Raw genomic sequence first — 20,222 nt, 5'->3', positions numbered from 1 at the left:
GTGCTGGTCAGGAAGACAGCAGAAGAGAGACTTGCCTGAGAGGACAAGGGGCAAGTGGAAGGCTAAAAGGGAAGGGAAGAGTTAAACACATGCATAGATTTGGAGTTGCGAGACTTTCACCCTCTTCATGCTGGACATGCCCTCTCAGGTAATCATAATCTCGTCGTACCTGGCATTTCTTGCTCTGGATCTGCCTCCTATAACTACACTACTTGCCTGGTCCCTGCAGACTTTTGGCCCTCTGATCTGTGCTCTCCATCCTTCCTGGAAAGTGGCTGAATCCACTTGGCTTGAGACAGAGAAATGCCCTGCCTTGGATCAGCCTATTTCCTTGTAAGCAGCACCGTTAGTCTTCCTGTAATTTGCAGTCAGGGTCCCCAGGCCTATCTCTTGGCTTTCTCATATTATACTATCTTTCTCCTGCATATGACAGCCCCTCCAACATGTAAAGTTATTTCAATCTCACCTTTATAGTGAGTGTTCAATAGCAGTTGTTTTTAATAAATGGTCTTAATGCTATGGTTGATTGTTACATGATGACAAATAAAGTCAGGGTCAGCAGAGAGGTGCGCAAATGTTGGGATTTCATGAGCACTTTAGAATTCTTTAGCCTAGCATAATTGTGCTAGGGCATAAGTTTGCTTACTTTGACAAAATGTTTGGAGGATGATGCTGATTCTCAGGTCACATCTGGGCTCCCTGGGAAAGGATGTTGGCGTGGATTAGTGATGGGTGACTGGAAGAGGTAGGTGAAGGCAGTGGAGAGATATCAGTCACTTGCCATCTGTTACGGTTTGGATTTGAAATTTCTCCCAGAAGGCTCATATGTTCAATGATAGAGTTTTGGAAGGAAATTGGATTATGAGAGTGCCACACTTATGAGTGGAGTAGTCCACTGGTGAATTCATAATTTGAGGACATTATTGGAAAGTGATAGAAACACGAGGTTGTGTCTAGTTGAAAGGAGTGGGTCACGTGAGCAGGCACTTGGAGGGCTATACCTTGTCCCTGGCCTCTCTCTCTTTCTCTCTCTCAGATGCCATGAAGTGAGCAGCTTTCTTCTGCCATGATGTTCTAACTTACCTCAGACCTAAAAACAGTAGAGCCAGCAGACCACGGACTAAACCTCTGAAACCACAAGCTGAAATAAACCTTTCCTCTTTTAAACTGTAATTCTCAAGTATTGCATCACAGAAGGAGAAGCTGACAAACATGCCATTCCTGTATTAACTGACATCATAGGTCAACAGTAGGCCAGTTCAGCTGGAGTAAGGTGAAGGTGGAATTTAGAAATCTTGACATCTATCCTGGCATTTTTATGCTTTTGACCAAAATGCTCATTCTAGTGAAAGTCAGTGGCCAGTGAAATGCTTATCCAGACTTCAGTGGGTTTTTAGGTGTTGTTGTTACTTCTTTTTCTTTCCTCTTAGCTGTCTCAGCTATCTCAGCCTCCTCCCCAGGCTGACTTTTACATTAATCTGCCGATACATCTCTTTCCTTAGTTACATAAAAAAAGAATCATCTTGCTTCTTCCACTGCCATTCTTTTTGGAAAGCACAATAATCAGTCTTTAATGAGCTTGTGACTCTGAACTGAGGTATAATAATTTCAGTGACTCTGCAGCTTCCGTTGATGGAAATACATTTATTTTCGAAGTTGATGACCTGTGGGAAAAGACTATTATTCTAAATACCATGATGAGGTCATGGGAGCTGATAGAGGGCTTGAAGGGGTAGGGAAGGGACGTGGAAGAGAACCAGTGAAAATTAGAATTGCATACGAATGAAAATAGACTATTTTCCATTCTGAGCAAGAGATCCTGGTTCTGTGATTCTTTGGGGGCATTGAAGGAAAACGTACACAGAAGTTTCTTGGGACTGGCCTGACCCTTTGCACAATGTGCAATCAGGCGACATGCGGTGGTCAGCTGTAGGCCCAACGATGGACAAGTAGAGGGTTCTAGGAGTAGAAACTGCAATGGTTAGTGGTCATGCTGCACATCAGACCTAGGACTGCCTCTGTACTGAAATTTTAGCAGAGATGCCAAAAATGAGTGAACAAGTATATTGTCACCCATACTCTCACCCTTTTGTAATGATCACTGAACACACCCACCCACCCACACACACACACACATCTAGATATATATGTACACACATGCATTTTTAAAGACAGGGGTCTTACTAGCCATATTCTTCTTTGATCTCATTTTTTATGGTATAGTGTGTTGCAATCATCTTTCTTGGTGAACAGATATAGGTCTGTGATGTTGTACTGGGCACACTGGTTGCCTTTCAAACAGCTGTTCCTACTGTATCGTTTCTTAATGAAACACAGAGTTTCCAGCCAAGAGTTGTGAGTGAATCATCCTACTGCAGGCTCTGGACTACCTTTGATTAGCTTTGCAACTTAGCCTATTGTGTTACCCACACCTTGCTGACAGGTTTAGGAATGGAGCAAAAGGAGAATTTTGCTGAGGACTTTTGAGATGGATAGTTTGTCTCCCTTTCATGGAAGACTTTGGAATTGATACTTTCTCTTACCTTGGATGGTGTGGGATAAGAGGGTGGGACTGGGAGGTCAGTAGCTGTTGTTACAAGGGGATAGCTGAGACTGAAGCTACACAGAGCAGAGCTGAGAATACGGCAGAAAACATCCCCAGACTCATATGAGGAACTCTAGCTCAAATCACATGTAAAATCTGAACTACCTCTAGGTTTTTCAGTTAAATGAACCAATAAATTTAATCCTACAGCCAGGTGTGGTGGTGCATGCTTGTAATCCCAGCACTTGGGAGGCTGAGGCAGGAGGACTACAACAGTTTGAGTCTGAGACCAGTCTGGGCTACAAAGTGAGGTCAAGGCCAGCCTGAACTGCATAGTGAGACCTTGTTTCAAAAAGACAAAAAAATTTAATCCAGTTTGAATTAAAATTCCAGTTACTAGCAACCCAAATTAAGTAGTATAATTACATAAACTAAAATAAAAATGGATCAAAGATCTAAATATTAAAATACAAACAGTAAATCTGTTGAAAGAGAGAATAAGTAGAACTCTTGAAGACATAAGTATGTGCAAAGACTATCAACAAAACTCAGACTACATGAAAAATATTATCAAGAATCAACAACTAGAATCTCATCTTATTAAAATCTTTTGCACAGCGAAAGAAATCACCAAGAGAGTGAAGGGACAACCCACGGAATGGGAAGATAGTTTTGCCAGTTGTTTCACAGATAAAGGACTAATGTCCAGAACATATAAAGAACTTAAAAAAAATCAGACCCCCAAATTTAAAGACCCAATCCAAATATGGGCATCTGAAATGAATAAATACTTCTCAGATAGAGAAGTAGAAATGGCAAATAAATATATGAAAAAATGTTAAACATCACTTGTCTTTTGGAAGATGCAAATTAAAACAATGCTAAGATTCTATCTCACTCCAAAAAAATGGTTATTGTCAAAGACAACAACCAGTAACAAATTCTGGTGGGGCTGTGGGGAGAAAAGGAACACTTCTCCACTGGTGGTGGGACTGTAGACTGGTGCAACCACTGTGGAGATTCCTCAAAAAACTAAAACTAGAGGTTCCCATTGATCCAGCTATTCTCCTTCTTGTTATCTTCTGGAAAGAATTAAAAACACCTTACCATAGCAATATATGTGTACCCACGTTTATAGCAGCAGTTTGTAACAGTTAAATCTTAGAAACAACTCAAATGCCCATCAACCAATGAGTGGATAAAGAAGATGTGCTTTGTTTTTTTTTAATACAGTGGAGTATTACTCTGCCATAAAGAAAGATAAACCTGAGACATTTCTAGGTAAATGGATGGACCTTGAGACCATACTCTTAAGTGAAATAAATCAGACCCGCATGTGTAAATATTGCACTGTGTCTCTGGTGTGAGAAACTGGAAGTGTAAATAAGGTCCAAAATGTATACTACATATTGTGAAATAGGAAGAAGTTGTTCAAATCAGAAGGGGAAGTGGGGATCAGGGAGTGGGGAAAGGAAGGAAGGGAAAAGAAAAAAATGAAAAAAGGAGGAAAAATGGAAACAAAGCTCTTGTAAATAAGGAGGGGAAGAGAGGTTGAAGGGAGGGGAATAGGAAAAAAAAGGAATGAAGATATGTCATGTACAGGTACAAATTCCCTACAATGAATATGATCATTATGTATATCTAAATTTTGCCAGTAAGCTTAATTAGAAAGATCCTCAAGGAATGAAAGATTTTATTATATCTATATTCTATGAGTGTTTGCATGTCTACCATCCAGTTTGATCTTTCTTTTCTTTTTGTTTTTTCTCCGGTACCGGGAACTGAACTCACAACCTTGCGCTTGCCAGGCAGGCGCTTTGCCGCCAAGCTAAATCCCCAGCCCCCATCCAGTTTGATCTTTAAGGAGTTCTATAAGATAAGGACATACATATCTATTTGGCAAGAACTAAGGTCCAGAGGGGACAATGGACCTACCCAAGGTCCCTGAGCTAAGGTCATACAGACAGGTAGCAGCAAAATCAGACTTTCTGAAGCTTCAATCAAAATGCTTTCTAATTAACTATACTTAAATGTAGAGCAATTAGGGTCCAGTGGGAATAATTCTGAACGACAGGGTCACATCATGTAACTGACAATAAGAATATAAAAATGAATCAGTTATATCCTGAATTTGAAGTGTTTGTATATCTTCATGTGAGGCAAGAAGAGATTTAGAGATTAGAGCAGTAGTTCTCAAAGTACAGACTGGGGAAATCCTTCAGGAGATTTGTGAGGTCAAAACTATTTCTATATAATGTTAAAATGATATTTGCCTTTTCATTCCCATTCTCTACAAGTGGGCCAAGGAGTATTGCAGGGGTTGCCTGTATGTGATACACAACAGACTAAATGGAGAAGACATAAGAGACCCCCGTGCCTTCTATAAAGCCAGCCATTAATGGGATTGGTGGAACTCTCAAACAATGCCACCCCTCTCATTATGGGCAGATATAACCCAGGTAAGCAGAAGCTGTCAGTCCTCAGTATTTTGAAGAGGGTAAGGACATTCTGAGACCATAGATATCAAGAATCACTGGGTTAAAAGGATAAGCATGATTTTCAATTAAACTTCTTTCAGAAGACTATTCTAGTTTACCTTGATTTCTGATGCCTGGATCCCAGATACAAAATACAATGTGAACGACAGATGTGACCATCAGAGGTTAATATGTTTAGCATGGCTTAAACCAATTTGTACACCTTTGGTCCAAAAAGCACTTTGGGATCCACGAATTTGTTGTGTGTGTCAATAAAATTGATAAGAAATTGTTCATTACTTGTAGTCTTTGGACACACAAAACCACTGTAGGTGTGTAGTGAGAGATTGTGACTCTGCTACAGTCTCTATCAGTCAGAGTTTCTGGTGTTATGCAACAGAGCTGACTCTGGCTGACTGGGTGGGGAAAGAGTTCATCAAAAAAGGTATAGAGGGCTCTCGCAATTGTTAAGGGTTGTAGACCCAGGCTTGAAGCCAGGCTTTCGGGAGTGGTAACAGTATGATTCCACTGTGCTGGGCTGATGGGAGAGTGACTACTCCTGCTTTTATCTCACCAGACTGTAGAAGAACCCCTGCTGCTTTTGTGCCAAGACCTCAGCCTAGCAAACTTTGACACCTCAGAAGTTCTCCACCATTCTGGCAGGCAGACTAGTCTTCTGGAGAGCCTCTACCTCAGTTGTTCTCTTTAGAATGAGTGTCTGATTACCAGAACTTTGGGTACACACCTTTGTGCAAGCTACAGGAGAGGCTGAGGTTTGATTTGAGTAATCTGGGTTTTGCCTTGGAGAGACAGGATGTACAGGGCTGCAACTATCCCAAATTTAGCAGGAATATTTAACACGGTCTGAGAAGCCAGGTGAGGAAACAGTGTTATCTGCAACATGTGGTGTCAGAGCTCCTAGAGTTGTGGTTGTAGGGAAGGGGAAGGCAGATCTGGGTTTAGATTCCAGCTCTGCTGTTGTTACCAGCAGTGTGGCTGTAGGCAAGTCACTTACACTTTCAAAGTCTCAATGAGTTCACCTGCCTCCATCAGAAGATAAGAGTATTGTATTAAGTTAATTTTCTGGATGCAATTACACACAGTGTAATCCTGTCTGAAACTAGTACCTCAAAAGGACAACCATGAATATTTCAAATTTCTAGCTTCTTTCATAGACACTTTCTTCCTAATGGGGTGAAGGGGATCCAGGGCACAAGGAGGCCAAGTGATTTTCCTAAAACTTGAGCAACAACTAACATCAGGACATGTTCCTGAACTCCCTGATTCTGGATCCAGCTCTGGTCCTGTTTCCTGAGCTGCTTGCACAACTAAAGGTGGCAGATATAATAAGGTAATAAAGAAGGAATCTTATCTTAGCTAAGTTTTTTTAGGGTGGAAAGATTTAAAGTGGATTTTATTTATCTTATTCTTTTCTGTGTTTGAAAATGTTACTCATGAGCGCATAGTATTAAAATAATTTAAAAAATAAAAGCAGTAAAGCTCTTTTTACCCTGGGGAAAGTTTTGTTTCAATTTGGGTTCCTTTCAAAGATGAGGATGTGGGAGGTAATCGAAGTCTAAGTGTAGGTTTTCTAATGTGCTCTAAAGGGCTAAATCTAGAGAAATATTTTCTATGTGTGAGTTGCTGATTAAGAGAGTGCTCCCAGAGATTATCCAAATAACAGAGCTCCTCAGTAAAATGAATTTGGGGGACGAGGTTGGAATGAAGTACTTTACCGTGCGGCTTCTCAGGGCCTTCACTTTGCTAATGTGCCTTAACACTCCCCGAGAGGGACTTACAGAACTGGAACTCCTTTTTATCCCAAGGTGACTTTGCAGGATTAATATTCTAGTGTGCACACTTAAGGAGATGTCAGATGATCTCAGAGGCTACTTCAGGCTATAAATTTGGTGATTTCTATGATCTCATTTAATCTTTTCCCCAAGTAGGCAAAATGAGGAACTATAGTCAAAATCACTTGTGAAAATCAAATAGCGAGTTATTGCCAGAACTGGGACTCAGATGGAGAGCTCTTGAGCTCCTATTTTTTCCTACTAGACATCAAGTGTGAGGATATGTATGAGCTGAATTGTGTCTGCCTTGATATGTTGAAATTCTAACCTCCATTACCCCAAAATGTGAACTTACTTGGAAGTAAGACCTGTCTAGAGAGACTCAAGTTAAAATGGGGTCATTAGTGTGGGCCCTGATCCCGAGTGGCTGGTGACCTTATAAAAAAGAGAAATTTGGATACAGAGGTAAGCGTGTGTGGAGGGAGAAGGTCTCGTGGAGGCAGAGGAAGACCCCGGAGAGATGCTCTCACCTGCTAAGGGCTACCAGGCAAGGGGGGATCTTTCTCTGTAGGATTTGGAGATACTATGTGCCTAACAACACCTTGATTTTAGACTTACAGTCTCCAGAACTGTGAAACAGTACAATTCTGTGGTCTGAAGCCATCATCTTGCCTACTTTGTCACACGTGCCTGTGAAATGGACACAGCAGATAGAACATGAGCCTTGGAATGCTGCTGGCAGGCCCTTTGAAGCCAGAGCTCAGTCTGAGGCCTGGATGGAGCCATTTACAGCCTGCCCGCAGGGAAAGCCACTGACCTCAGCGCGGGGTTGACAGTGCTTCTGTTTAACAGCTGGGAACAAGGAGATCTTCCAGCCTTCTCTTGGATCCAACGTCCTCCTGCCTCCCTTCTCACCTCAGCAGCAAACAAGGGAACTTGGAGGCTCATAAACCCTTCACAAACAAACAGATCCCCTCAATGTTCACTTTGCTTTTGTCCGGCAGGGCTGTTTTCTTGTGCTGGGCTGTACGGCCATGGAATGTGACCTCTCTCTGTATAAAGAGCCAAGAGTGAGCTTTGCCAGCAGGGTTGGCAGGTATCGAGCTGCCCTGGGTGTAGACACCTGTTGCTTGAGTCTGTTTGTGGAGACCTCCTTCGTGCTCACTGCCCCCAGGCAGGGCCCGCCCCTCCCAACTCCACGGTCACACCTGCGCAGTCATGGAAAGATCTTCCTATCCTGTGCCTATCCCAGACTCTGGAGGCCTCAGAGGCACACATGCTGAATTAATCCTCACACTGGTCTAAAATAGGCAGGGCATCCTGAATCTTATTAATGAGAATACTGAGTCCCAAAGAGTTGAAGGAACTTTTTCTAGGGTCATAGATTTAATTCGTAGCAGAGACTACCTCCCCAAAGGAGTTGCATATGGGAAGAACTTGGTGTTTACCTGAAAAAGTACAGGGGCAAGGCAACATGTACTGAGGAGCAGAGGAAGGAGTGGCTCCCCAAGAGAAATGCTGAGAAGCAGGATTAATGGGCCAAGGAACCCCCAACTTTGGGGTGGGAACAAGGTTCAAATCTAGCTTCTGCTAAATATTTGTTGTGTGACAGGGCAAGCTGCTCTCTGTGCCTCAGTTTATCTGAGAGGTGAAGGAAATAATTATACCTGTTTTGTGAGGTTGTCCTGACCACTGGCTGACAGCATCTTTGTGTTTAACTTGGTGTTCGGTAGGTGGGTGTCATTCAGCAATTCCCAGATAGGACTGCGCTTTGCTGAGCTGGCCGCTCTGTTTGAGGCACTTGCAGAAGGAGGTGATGGTCCTGATGGGGCTGAGGGGTGCTAGTCAGGGAAAGAGGCCAGGAGAGATTCTAGGCAGCTAGTGGGAGCTGGAGCCTGACCGGAAACCAAGTCTCTGGGGTGATTTCTGCAGCTTATTTTAAGGGCCTGTGGACAAAACAAAATAAAATCTGTACAAAGCTTCCAAAATGCTCTCAAGAGCTGACAAGCCTACTTATGTTTTTTGAGTCCTGCTGAGACAGCTTGAGCTCCTACTCCCCTCAGAGACAGGACTGTGACCCTTGTGGGGTCAGGATGCATCTTGAGCAACGCAGCAAGGGCTGGGCAGGGCTCGTTTTCACAAGGAGGCTGCTGGCTCTCACTCCCGTGGTCCTGTGGCCAAGTTATTCCAAATGGTGAACAAACAGGGCTGGGGTAAAATGCAGGTTTGGGAGGTCAGCTCTCCTGAAGGTGAATATTCACCTCACGGTCCCTCCAGTGTTGAATAAGGGGGCAAGGCTTGTGGACCCTTCACTTTCCTCACGTAGAAGCGTACATGTCCTTCTTATCCCTTAGCATAGATCTGACAGTGACTCTTCTTGCCTAAGTCTCAGTGGCTACCTATTGCCTGTGCTCTGTGGGGTGGAACTGGAATTCCTTGGCCTGGCGTTCAAGGCTTTGAAGATCTGGCTTTGGTCCCTTGTTGGGTCCTTTATGTGCCCGGACATTAGTCATAGCTAGGATTTGTAGTTAGTTCCACAGTCATGTTTGTGCCCGTGGAGAGATTGATATTGTTTAGTGGTGACACAGCAGGGGCATCATCTGTATTTGAAGTGAGCTGTACTTTGGTTTTCTGTTCTGTCATATTAAAGAAAAACATAGAACATAGCCAAACATGGCCTTGAAAATGCTCCCTTAAATACCTGGCATGATGTAAACTCCTGACACTGCCATGTCTCTCCCTCGTCACGAGGCTTCTCCTAGTGTTAAAAAGAGCAAACTGAAGCTCTCATCTTGCTCTTCCTGCCTGTGCTGAGTAGCCCAGGAATCAAACATCCACCTCCACTAAGACTCACCAGTCTGCCTCCTGTTCTGCCTCACTTTCTCAAGCAGAAAGAAAGGGAGCTACAAAAGCCTGGTGTGACAGAGAATATGAAGGTGAAAGAGTATTCTGTAAAAAGGATCTGTCTTTGCTCCACTGGGGACTGATTTATGCTGCCTTTGATTTGATGGCTAAAACCACTTTGCATATAGGATGCTTGGATAAGAAAGACCCACCTTAGCCCAGGAGCGTAATGGTGTCACTTATAGAAGGGTCTAAGTCAGTAGTTTGCAACAGTGAGCATGTTCTGCCTCCCAGTGATATCTGGCAGTGTACACTGTCTGTAATTTTGATGGCAAGGACTTCGTGGGGTCCCCCTGGCCATCTGGTGAGTAGCAGATAAGGGTGCTGCTAAATGTCCTACAAGGCATGTGGACCTGCGCCAGAGTGATTCAGCTCAAAACATCAGAAGTGCAGAGGTGGAGATGCCAAATATCTGAGGATTTTCTACAATCGTGATCATTGCTATGAGAGACTGCATTTTCCAAAGATGACCGCAGTACTACTTACGTTGTGTGCTCTTCTATAAAATGATTGTGACACTTTCCCACCAAGAAATGGAGCCTAATTCCACTTCCTTAAATCTGATCGTTGTGATCTAGATGATCTGATCTGGAAGTCACCAGGCTTCTCCTTCTGTTATTCAGTATAGTATGATGGAAATGACATTGTATGACTCCCAAAGCAGGTCAGATAAGGAAAACACACAGCTTCTGCCTGTATCCTATGGGGATGTGCACTGCAAAGGAAGCCAACTCTTTGGAGGTAGGCTATCCTGAGACCACTAGAGTGGACAGGCTGCGTCTTAGATGCCCTGCTTGACAGACCCAGCTAAGCACGCAGGCATCCGTCAGTCTGAACTGTCAGCTATGAGAGGATCTCTTTGATATGTGTGGCTGTGCCGCTGCCAACATGTGACGGCAGCACATGAGAGACCCTGAGCAAGAACCATCCGCCTGTGCTGGGTCTGCTCCTGACAACACAGCTGTGGGCAAAAAGACAAGGTTGCCTTAAGCCGCCATGTTTCAGGGCAATTTGTTACCCTCTAATAGATAATCAAGATATCAAATTAATTTGGTATTTCCTAGATGATGATGATGATTTTGATGATGATGATTTTGGTACTGGGGACTGAACTCAGGGCCTTTGCCCTGAGTCACAGCCCCAGATCTTTTGTATTTTTATTTTGAAATATGGTTTCTTTAAGCCACTAAATTGTCCGGGCTGGGCTGCAGTTTGTGATCCTCCTGCCTCAGCCTCCCAGAGTGCTGGGATTATGGGTGTGTGCCACCATGCCTGGTTAAAAATAATCTAGATAGTTACCATCCAGCACTAAAGGCAGGAGAGTAAACCTTGATTTTAAAAGTAAAGAAATGCTCATTGCTGAGCTTCTTGGTGGTAAATATGAGACCCACATGGAGAGAACACTGAGAATCAGTTTTCGTAGGGAGAAAAAAATAAGAGCAAATAACTTCAGCAAGGGTGGCATCCAATCCACAGCTCTCTGCCTTTTTTCCTGAGAGTTCTGACCTGGGATTCCCCCAGTCTCTCTATGCCAGAGCACCAAACTACTTCCCTTTCCTGCAGAAGATCATGAGGACATGAAGATACTTAGAAAGAAATGCAATGGATTAACATGGTCCATCTTTTCTTGCAAAGTACCAAAATGTCTGTCTGAGGATGTAGACTCACACTAATTATTCTAGAAAGACCTCTTCTTCCATTTTAATGATGATTAAGAACACCCAAATGGCAGGCTATAAACATGACTGTGTGAGTCCAGAGTCCCCTTGCCAGGGTCAGGTCGGCTTCACCATTCTGTTCCTCCAGAGCCCTGGAATAAATCCGGCCAGGATGCCTGTTTACCTCTTCACTGGTCTCTGCAAAGGACTGAATTATGCCCCTTTCTCCTGACTCCTAATTGTATGTTGAAGCCTTAATCTCTAACACGACTGCAGTTGGTGATGGAGTTTCTAGCAGACAGTTAAGGTGGAATGAGGTTATAAGTGTAGAGCCTGATAACGCTATAAATAAAAAGGAGAGAGAAGGCAGTATGTGCAGGTGAGGAAGAGAGCCACTGCCAGCAACTGAACCAACCAACACCTTAATCTAGGACTTCCAGTCTCCAGAACCGAGAGAAGGAAACTAAAGCCACCCATTTTCTGATACCTTCTTATGGCAAGTTTAGGTGCATAATACAGCACCCCTTATTTTTATTTGTACCCTTGAGCCCAATCCTTATACAATGGCCAGTCTTTTAAAGTGATAGATTAGCTTGTATCCCATGCCGAGTTGAAGACCATTTAACTTTTTATTCTGACGTATAAAACCTCAAACAATATGGCCTTGTTTACCTCTAAACTCTCTCCTCATTCCCTGTCCTGCAACTATACTGCATACTTTAAAATTTTCTGCCTCAGGACCTTTGTATGTGCTATATGCCTTTTTCTGAAATGCTGTTCTTCAGATTGTCTTATGGCTCAGCTTAACTGGAGTCTCTTCAGAGAGATTTACATTGTACACCTTATATGATATGACTTTCATAGATACTCTTTATTTATATTTATGATAATACCCCATTTAATATCCTTCAGAGACTTAACAGTATCTGAAAATATCTATTTGTGTTCTTGTCTATGTCTGCTGCTAGAAAGTAAGTGCCTTGAGAGCAGGGTTGCTGCCTGTCCTATTAACTCTTAGAGATTAAAGCCTAGGGCTTCATAGGCAGTAGGAAGTTTTCATCCATGGTGAAGGGCCAACAGCTAAAGATTGTATTCCTTCCTTCATATCCTTACCTGTCAGATGCCCATTTATCCTTCACAACCTATCTAAACCCCACCTCCTTAGACCATTATAACTCTTTCCTCTAGACTCCTCTTAGCACTTTATGATTCTGATAGATCTTTGCATTACACTGTCCCTTGTCTGGTGTCTTGGTTACTTTTCTCTCGCTGCTAAGACAAAATCTCTGATGCCCCAAATTAAGGGAAGAAAGGTTTATTTAGCTCAGTTTGTAGAGGTTTCAGTCATAATCAGCTGGCTGCAAGGCAGGGTGGTGTGGCAGGGGGCAGCAGTTCATGGTGGTGGAAGACAACAAAGGCACCCGAGCAAAAGGAACAAAATGGGTAAAAGCAAGCTCTTTTCCTCCCTTATATTGTATGCAAGCTATCTGCCCTAGGGTGGGCATAGCACTCAGGCTCCCAATCCCAGCACCAGGCAGTCACAAACCCTAGATTCAACCACCTCCAAAAAGCATGTGACTGCATGAGGCTTTGGTGGGACATCCAGACAAAAAGTCTAACATCTGGATTCAGTGGTTATTGTGTGAACCTCCTCATGCTACTACAACCTCCTGGGAACATTTCTTCTAGTTGTATTTCTCGGTCTCTTCCTGAAGTTTTCACTGTACAGAATACTATGTAGATGTGAGCTAGTGATTCACCCCTTGCCTTGAATTCCATTTCAACTGCCACCCGTAGCATCAACAAGGAGCTTTTTTCTCCTCTAACATTTTCAGGGTAGAGATACAGCTTTTAGGAGATTAGATTTCACACATAGTGAATTCTCAAGAAGAGAAGCAATTGTTAAGGCAAGAGACTGTTGAGTCAGGCAATTGTCGAGCTCCTCTAAGTGTATATTCTCCATAGCGCCACAGAAATTATGAAAGGATAAGTAGACTGCTACAAAAGTTGCAAAATTCCCTGCTATCAATGAAATGTAGCTTCTAATCTTCACTCAGTTGCTCTTTGGAGTTAGGCCTGAACAATGCTCTGAGAATCTCTTTTGTGAGAATAATTCCACCTAAGAATAGTAAGCATTAAATTCAAGACAGGGCTGGAACGGAAATAACCCAACCTGACTCTCTCTACTAGGAATGAAGAATCTGAGGCTTCTGGGAGAGTTGTATTCAACATCACAAGGCAGTCAGGGACGGATGTGGGACACCCATGCAGGCCTCCTGACATTCGGTCACTGGCGTTTCCATTTCAAAGTTGGTCCCTTTGTTTCAGCCACTCTTTTGATTTGGCACATAACGTGTTTCTGTCTGCAAACTACAGTTTTCAATCTTTTATGCATCCTGGCTGTGGAACTGGGACCTTCCTCCGTGGCTTGATTTCATGGACACTGAAAACAAAAGCTCCCCTTCTTCCTACCTTCTTCCCAGTCTTCAAACTTGATCTGGCACTGAAATTGCACCACTGAAATCAGCTACCGTGTCTTTGGACATCATCTGTCTTTAGACCAGAGGCTTGCAGCCTCAAATGCCTATAGAGGCCAAGCAAGTACATTTTGTCATGGGAGGACAGTGAGGACAGGAGGACACAAGCCAGGTCTGGAGGGGGCAAAGGAGCATTCACTGCTCCACTCCAACCCACAGGGGCCTTACCATATGTGTTTTCAAGGGAAGCCAGAAATGTGATTTTCTTTTTATTTAAATTCTTCTTAATTTTAAACACCGGCCACAGATTTCAAAAGTTAAAACTGTTTTTGGACAAAAACTAACCAAACTAAACTTCCATAAACTCGATTTGATCTTTCTCATATGAGTGTGAAGCCATCTACAGATTTGGGACTGGGGATAGGATCAAAGAAATAAAAGGTTTCCTGGGGAATGCACGCAAGACCGGTTTGAGGGGCATGGGCAGGGCCAGAAGTAGGATGCAAATTTGCACTGAGGTGCAAATTTAAGGAAGTATTCATTCCCTGAGAAAACTCTAAACTGGCCTAACCCAGAAAGTGAGGACCTCCTTAAATTTGCTCTCCACGTGTCTGGCTGGTTTTTCCCTGTTCTTGGTCCAGGAAAAGGAGTGGGGAAGAGAGGGAGGAGGACCGGAAAGAGTCAGAGCAATTAGCATAGGCCAGGGCAGATGGAGAAGAGCTGAAGTCCATGCACTGGCAGGAAGACCGTTCAAGCCAGTTCTGCAACCTGCACCGTTCTTCTCCAACTTCCCTGCCTTGGAGGGAGCAGAGCACGTCCCATGCTTATAGCTCCACTGTCTGCTTCCCTGGTATTGCCACACCCCCTGGAAGTCTTGACTCGGTCCTGCCCCAAGTGACCTCTGTGGAAAGTGTGAGAATGCCAGGAGCAGCAGTTGTTTTTATCCCCAAACCAAGCCAGGAAAAGAGTTGTTGATGTAGTGTCTGGTTATAGGGCTTCAATTCTCCTGACTATCCAGGAGCCCCCAGAGTTGCAGGGACCTTTTGAAGTGGCGAAGCCGTGGGTGTCAGCTAAGTGAGAGGCCCCAGGAGCACAGCTTGAGCCTGTGGCTTCTCTGAGCACCCTGAGGAGGAGGGCAGACTTGTTGCCCTTGAGGCGCTGTTAATTCTGATAAGGGTGAGGCTGGGCCTTGGAGAAAAAGGGCCTCCTCGCCTCCAGAGTGGATGTAGCAGGAATCTGGAGGAGCGCAGTTCTGAGCAGCTCCTCCTGCTGCCTCTTTGGCTCTCCAGACGAACGCCTGTGGTCTCAGCCCAGTGATGGGGGCAGCTGGGTTTGTTTTGGTGTTTAGGGAAGAGGGACATGATTTCAACATAGAAAAAATAAATTGTTTTCAAGAGAGAGAGAAGGCTTCCAGCGGGAGCCCTTGAAAGCTCTAACCCTGTCTGCTCCCTCCCAGTGTCAAAGAATAATGCCTGACAGCAGCCAGCAGTTAGCAAGCTGCCCTGGGGAAATTAAAAAGCAATGGAGTGGGAGTGGCACCAGTTAGCCCCAAGATGCCGAAAGGGTCCACATGGCCTCAGCGAAGGGGTCTCTAAGACCCACCCCTGCACATTACCTGGATCCTTGCTGCAAACTACTTGGTATTTTCAGATCCTGAGGGCTATTGCTTGAGGGAGTCAGGGAAGAAGGGCCCCTGGGTGATGGGGGAGCCTTGACAGCTGCGTACAGATGTTAGATGGTGGGGCAGCTGTCATTGGAAAAGGGAGGCTGTAGACTTTCCTGGGACTCCAGAATATATAATTAAGACCAGAGAACAGAGCTAAAGGAAACACATTTTCCTGCTAATACAAGCTAAATAAATAAGTGAAAAAAAAAAATAAACAAAAAATAAATAAAGTTCATGACCAGGGATCTCCACTGTGGTATCTCAAATCTCAGTCACCTCTTCAGAGTCAGCTTTCATCAACTTCCTCCCATCCCCCACTGAAAGTTGCTCTTCCTCACAGTGATTCTGTCTCGTCAATCTGTCTCTTTCTTGCAAATTACTTATCAAAGTCTATAAATATCATGCCTACTGCCTGATTACTTGTTTATTTTCTGTCCACAAGTCTGAGCGATGAGCTTCATGAAGACAGAGGTCTCGAGGTCCTGCTCATCATTGCTTCTTCGGTGCCTAGCACAGCTCCTGGCATACAGTAGGAGCTCCATCGATGCTTGGTGATTGGACAAATGAAGAGCGAATGAGTACTCCATGAGGAAATGAATTCTCCACCATGGGCATTAAGAAGTTGGGTGGTCAATAGTCAGGAAGAAAGCGCTTGCCTGGCAAGCTCAAGGTCTTGAGTTCGGTTCCCAGTACCGGAGAAAAACCAAAAAAGAAAAAAAAAAAAAAAAAAAAGTCAGGAAGCACCCCCAGCTCCTGCATTAGTTGAAGGTAAGTTAGAGGCTGTGACAAGCACATCCAAACTGCACAATGGCTCAGTCATAAAAGAGAGTTATTTTTGCTCATGTACAGTCCTAGTTGGATGTTTCTGACAATAGATAGCTCTGTTCTTGGAGTTGGTTACGGGACTCGGGTCCTTTTCGTCTTGGGACTCCATCACCTTCTAAGTGTGGCTTGTAGGTCACGGTGCTCAATTAATTACATGGAGGAGTTTAAAAGAGAGGAAGGAATTGTAGGCTGGGCCTGGAAAAGGAGCACACACACTCCCCAGTCCTGCTCCTAATTACAAGGCTTGGGTCACGGCCCAGGAGGAAGAGGGGACAAGCTTGGTTCATAACCTGCCAGGCTCTGCCGTGCCTGCGCTGGCAAGAGGTGGCACCACATGGCTTCTGGGAGCCTCTCCAATTCGCAGCTTTTGTGTTTGAGGATTTCGTGTTTCCCTTTTACAACAACTCAGCACTTTAAGAGCTATAAGGTCCTTGTCACCTCTCTTTCTTCTGTAGCTTTGTAATATTGTTCTTTTGCTCAAAAATTCTGTTGTGTGTTTCTGGTGTGTCATTATGGATAGTGAGAACATTTGCTTAGGCAACCACAAAAATGCCCAGGGCGGACAGATCTGTCTCCCACTAATACCTCCATCACTCCCTAGGTATGTGGCCTTGAGCATGTTGCCTAACCTTTCTGGCCCTCTGCTTTCTCTTCTGGATATAAGGATAACAACAACCATAATACCTACTTCATAACATTGTGAGGCTTAAAGGAGCAGAGGTAGGTACTGTTTATGGTGCGTTTATTATAGGTCGTTGTCATAAGTGCTTTATTTTCATCATCTTTTTGAAATGTCACAGCAACTCAAAGGATTAAATCTATTACTAGCCCTAGTTTTATAGAGCCAAACACAGAATCACTGAGAGATTAAGCAGTTTGCCTAAAGCCATCCAGCTAATATGTTGGGAATCAGGACTTAAATGAAATCATCTAGCTCAGAGCCCACAAAGTATGTAATAAATAGGTAGTAGCAATCATAAGCAGGATGGTTTTTCTTCTGTTCTAATTTGTTATAGAGGCTGAACTAGTCCTAAGCTTACTTGTAATATCAGCACTGATTTGTAAAACATCTCACAGTCCGTAAAGTGTCTTTATAGCTCTTAGCTTGAGAGTGGCTCACAATAATGGCAAGGTAGTTTCTCCATTGCACCCCTTCTAAAAGAGTTAAAAATGAGCCCCACAAGGCATGAGTCACTGGCTAAGGTCACACAGCCAGAAAATAGTGCAGTTGGCTTTCAAACTCTGACTTTGATAAAGACATTGATTGCTCTGGCCTCAGAATGGTGCCTGGCACATATTAAGCATGATATTAGTGTTTACTAAAAACTGAATCAAATACATGTCACACCCCACTGACCCCCTCAACAAATATTTCTCTAACACATGCCACCATCTGTGGAGTGAGAGTGTTTGTGGCCCACGCCTCGGGTCTTCTCTTGCTCCCACTGTCACCTTTTGTCCTCAGTGTCCTTAGGTTGTGTATTGCTGGGCTGTGGGCTCTCAGGCGGCTTCCCGAGATTAGGACCTCCTCTCATCAGACCTATTTGGCCGCTGCTCTTCCTGTTTTTCAGGCCCCTGCTTGCTGCAGTCTGATAGAATCATCTTCTAGAATGGTCTTAATTAACAGTGATCTCGTGTGTCATAGCACTCACACAGGCAGCTTATTTACCTCAAAAAGGGACTGCAGTTGACCCAAAGGAGTGGTTAGTGGCAAGATTTCTGGCAATTGCCCAGGCCCATAAGGGAGACATTTTTGGATAGAGGGCCTGAAATCACACTGCATGAACTTAGGAAGGAGGGAAGGTTGAGTCTTTCCGGGGTTTTTCCTGGAGTCCGTCCTGACTGGGAGAAGCGGGACTATGCTCCCCTTTCACTCCCCTCCCTTGTATAAAAGCTTTTCCTTGAGTTGTTTTAGAAGATTCTTAACATTCTTTGTCAAGATGAATTCAAAATTATTTCTAGCTTGTGCTTTTCATGGCATAGATCCACGTACTCCTGAACAATGAGGAGTCAAATTGGGAAACATGTACACACTTCTGTTGTGTGTACCAAGAAGGTGGAGGGTGGCAGTCACTGCTGCTTAAACAGTACCTGTGCCTGCTAGAGCCAAACCTCAAGTAGCCCAGGAGCACAGCCACCTGGGAAAGGAAAGCTTTGAAATTCTTTGTCTGGCCCTGGAGCTCTTGGTTGATGATGGGAGTGGCAGCCCCAGTGATTTTCAGCAAGTTTCGGTGAATCTCCGGTGTATGTCAGTGTTCTGGGTACGGAGGAGGCGAGAGAGAGTGGGTCAGCCATGGTCTCCTGTCTTCATTCATTTGGGTTGCTGTCTTAGTTACATTTCTCATTGCTGAGACAAAATACCTGGTACCCAAAGTTAAAAAGGGGAAAGGTTTATTTAGCTTAGTTTGCAGAGGTTTCAGTCCATAATCGACTGACTCCAAGGCAGAGTGGTATGGCAGAGGGGCATCGCAGAGAACATTTCATGGTGGGCAGAAGGTAGGAAAGCAAGCAAGGGGGCAAGACCCAGCCCCTTTCTGTCCCTTGTATTATATCCAGGCTACCAGGATAAAGGTAGTGCCAAAGCAACCTACGGATTGAGTTAGTAATCACCCATCCTTAACCCTAGCATGGCACCATGAATCAATCACATATGTTAGATTCAGCCACCTCTGAAAAAGCCCTACCTATCACTGCATGGGGCTTTGCGGGGACATCTAGACAGAAACCATAATAGTTGCTATAATAACAGTATCATATGAGCTGGGTGGCATATAAACCCCAAACATTTGTTTTTCACAGTTCTGCAGGCAGGGAGATCCAAGTTCTAGGTGCTGGCAGATAGGGTGTTTGGTGAGGACTATAGCACCTTCTCTCTGCATCCTTGCTCAGTGGAAAGGACAAATGAACTTCCTTATTTTATAAGAGCACTAATCTCATTATAAAGTCAGTGTCTTCATGACATAATCTCTTAAATGCCCCTCCCCGCCATCACTTTGAATGTTAGATTTTGGTACTGAAGTTTGAGGATGGAACACACAAATATTCAGACCATAGCATTCCTCTGTGTCCTCAAAAAGATTCATGGCCTTCTCATATGCAAATTATATTCATTCTTTTCCAGTAGCCGCAAAAGTCTTAACTTGTTCCAACATTAATTTTAAAGTCCAAAGTCTCATCTCAATGCTATCTCAGTCAGAGAATGGCTGAGACATAAGGTACAATTTGTCCTGAGGGAAATTGTCCTCCAGCTGTGAGCCCATGAAATCAAACATATTATGTACTTCCAAAACACAGTGGCGGGACTGGCATATAATAGACATTCCCATTCTGAAAAGTAAAAATGGGAAAGAGGAGAGTAACAGGTTCCAAGTAAGGCCCCAAATGAGAGGAGTTCTTTGTAGCTCTTGCCTTCTAGGCCCAGGGGCAGGAATCTTGCCTCTGAAGCTTTTTTGGACAGGTCTAAGGCCCCATGTTCCTGGGCAGACTTTAGCAGACCTTTTTCATCTTGTTCTTGATTTTAGAGGGAAAGCTTTCAGTTTTTCCCATTTAATAAGGTATTGGCAGTAAGTTTTTCATAAATGTCTTTTAGCAGATTGAGATAAAGTCCTATAGGTATTTTCTTCACAGTTTTTATCATGAATGGATGTTGGATTTTGTCAAAAGCTTTCTGCATCTGTTGAGATGATCATATGATTTTTTTTTTTATTTAAAGATAAAAGGAGGGAAACATTAACAGACATACAACATTTTACAACATATCACAAGCACAATACAGACAACACAGAGTTACAAACAAAGTGGTAGGGAATTAACAATGGTGGTTGTATTACATATTGATATCTTCAAAGTGGCTTCTCGTGAAAACAGATATAAACAT

The 20,222-nt window shown here is 43.8% G+C and overlaps 1 long non-coding RNA gene across 1 annotated transcript in view; it reads left to right on the top strand.

The window, feature by feature from the left end:
* Positions 1-20,222, top strand: part of LOC102022258 — a 27,105-nt gene continuing 6,883 nt past the window's right edge. The window contains exons 1-3 of the long non-coding RNA XR_259682.1: positions 1-148; positions 15,963-16,288; positions 16,947-17,065. This is a non-coding gene — a long non-coding RNA (uncharacterized LOC102022258). The remainder of the gene's footprint in view (positions 149-15,962; positions 16,289-16,946; positions 17,066-20,222) is intronic.

This window comes from Chinchilla lanigera, unplaced genomic scaffold (assembly GCF_000276665.1).
Source record: "Chinchilla lanigera isolate Chin_1 unplaced genomic scaffold, ChiLan1.0 scaffold00007, whole genome shotgun sequence".
Lineage (NCBI taxonomy): Eukaryota > Metazoa > Chordata > Mammalia > Rodentia > Chinchillidae > Chinchilla > Chinchilla lanigera.
This window is presented reverse-complemented; position numbering and strand designations above follow the sequence as displayed.